The sequence below is a fragment of the Nycticebus coucang genome, chromosome 9 (assembly GCF_027406575.1).
Source record: "Nycticebus coucang isolate mNycCou1 chromosome 9, mNycCou1.pri, whole genome shotgun sequence".
NCBI classification, from domain to species: Eukaryota; Metazoa; Chordata; class Mammalia; order Primates; family Lorisidae; genus Nycticebus; species Nycticebus coucang.
Window position 1 is genome coordinate 99,781,723 of NC_069788.1, and position 2,655 is coordinate 99,784,377.

General features: G+C 38.5%; 1 pseudogene; it reads left to right on the forward strand.

The window, feature by feature from the left end:
• Positions 1 to 282: 282 nt before the first annotated feature.
• LOC128593920 (heat shock protein HSP 90-alpha-like) lies at positions 283 to 2,358 on the forward strand (annotated as a pseudogene).
• Positions 2,359 to 2,655: the final 297 nt, after the last annotated feature.

Consider the following 2,655-nt stretch of genomic DNA (forward strand, 5'->3'; position numbering starts at 1 on the left):
ACCTGTAGTCCCACCTACTTGGGAAGCTGAGGCTTGAAGATCACCTGAGCCCAAGAGTTTGAGGCTGTTGTGAGCTATGAAGACTCCACAGCATTCTAGTGAGACTAACAAAGTGAGACTGTTTAAAAAAAAAAAAAAAAATCAATGTAGTTGTTTGCAAAGACTGTAGTTTTAATAGAAATTGTGCCACAGAATAAACAACACTATTCAAATAACTTTATAGAGTTGCTTCAGCATCCGGGTGCTGCTGTACTGTGGAACCTGTGTGGTCCATTAGCCAAGATGCCTGCGAAAACCCAGACCCAAGACCAACTGATGCAGGAGGTGGTTGAGATGTTTGCCTTTCAGGCAGAAATTGCCCAGTTAATATCATTGATCATTAATACTTTCTACTCCAACAAAGAGATCTTTCAGAGAGAGCTCATTTCAGACTCATCAGATGCTTTGGACAAAATCAAATATAAAAGTTTGACAGATCCCAGTAAACTAGACTCTGGGAAAGAGCTGCACATTAATCTCATACCAAACAAACAAGATCGAACCCTTACTATTGTGGATACTGGCATTGGAATGACCAAGGCTGACTTGATCAATAACCTTGGTACTATTGCCAAGTCTAGAACCAAAGCGTTCATGGAAGCTCTGCAGGCTGGTGATATATCTATGATTGGCCAGTTTGGTGTTGGTTTTTATCCTACATATTTGATTGCTGAGAAAGTAACCGTGATCACCAAACATAACGATGATGAGCAGTATGCCTGGAAATCCTCTGCAGGAGGATCATTCACAGTTAGGACTGACACCGGTGAACCAATGGGTCATGGAACAAAGGTTATTCTCCATCTAAAAGAAGACCAAACTGAGTACTTGGAAGAAAGAAGAATAAGGAGATTGTGAAGAAACATTCTCAGTTCATTGGCTATCCCATTACTCTCTTTGTAGAGAAGGAACATGATAAAGAAGTCAGCGATGATGAGGCAGAAGAAAATGAAGACAAGGAGGAGGAGAAAGAAAAAGAAGAAAAGGAGTCTGATGACAAACCTGAAACAGAAGATGTTCGTTCTGATGAAGAAGAAGAGGAGAAGAAAGATGGTGACAAGAAGAAGAAGATTAAGGAAAAGTACATTGATCATGAAGACCTCAACAAAACAAAGCCTATTTGGACCAGAAATCCTGATGATATAACTAATGAGGGGTATGGAGAATTCTATAAGAGCTTGACCAATGACTGGGAAGATCACTTGGCAGTGAAGCACTTTTCAGTTGAAGGATATTTGGAATTCAGAGCTCTGCTTTTTGTCTCAAGATGTGCTCCTTTTGACCTATTTGAAAACAGAAAGAATAATTATTTCCTGTGAAATGTTGCAGCAAAGCAAAATTTTGAAAGTTATCAGAAAGAATTTGGTCAAAAAGGTGCTTAGAGCTCTTTACTGAACTGGCAGAAGACAAGGAGAACTAAAAAAGTTTTATGAGCAGTTCTCTAAAAACATAATGCTTGGACTACATGAAGATTCTCAAAATTGAAAGAAGCTTTCAGAGCTATTGCTATATTACACTTCTGCTTAAGGTGATGAGATGGTTTCTCTCAAGGACTACTGTAACACAATGAAGGAAAACCAGAAACATATCTACTATATCACAGGTGAGACCAAGGACCAGGTAGCTAACTTAGCCTTCGTGGAACGTCTTCGGAAGTATGGCTTAGAAGTGATATAGATGATTGAGCCAATTGATGAGTACTGTGTCCAACAGCTGAAAGAATTAGAGGGGAAAACTTTAGTGTCAGTCACCAAAGAGGGCTTGGAACTTCCAGAAGATTGAGAAGAGAAAAAGAAACAGGAAGAGAAAAAAACAAAGTTTGAAAACCTCTGCAAAATCATGAAAGATATCTTGGAGAAAAAAGTTGAAAAGGTGATTGTGTCAAACCGATTGGTTACATCCCCTTGCTATATTGTGACAAGTACATATGGCTGGACAGCAAACATGGAAAGAACCATGAAAGCTCAAGCCCTGACAGACAACTCAACAATGGGTTCATGGTAGAAAAAAAAAATACTTGGAGATAAATCCTGACCATTCCCCATCATCGAGACCTTAAGGCAAAAGGCAGAGGCTGATAAGAACGACAAGTCAGTGAAGGATCAGGTCATCTTGCTTTATGAAACTGCACTCCTGTCTTCTGGCTTCAGTCTGGAAGATCCCCAGACACATGAAAACAGGATCTACAGGATGATCAAACTTGGTCTGGGTATTGATGAAGATGACCCTACTGCTGACGATACCAATGCTGCTGTAACTGAAGAGATGCCACCTCTTGAAGGAGATGATGACACATCATGTATGGAAGAAGTAGACTAAGCTTTCCCTGACAAATTACTTGTATATGTGTTCAATACTTCATTCCCTCTAATAATACATTTTCAAGTATTTTTTTGTTTGTTTTTAACATTTAAAAATTCTATATGGCATGATATAATACTTTAAAGGAAAGAAAATATTTCTTTGTACATATAAGTATGATACTGTGAAACGTTAGGCACTGAAGCAGAGCTAGTAATGCTTTTTTGGTTCACATTTTCTTATTTTAAGAGATTGAGGTAAAGTGCAGTAAGATGTATATAACCTACATTAATGTGTTGGCCTAAAGTATTTAGC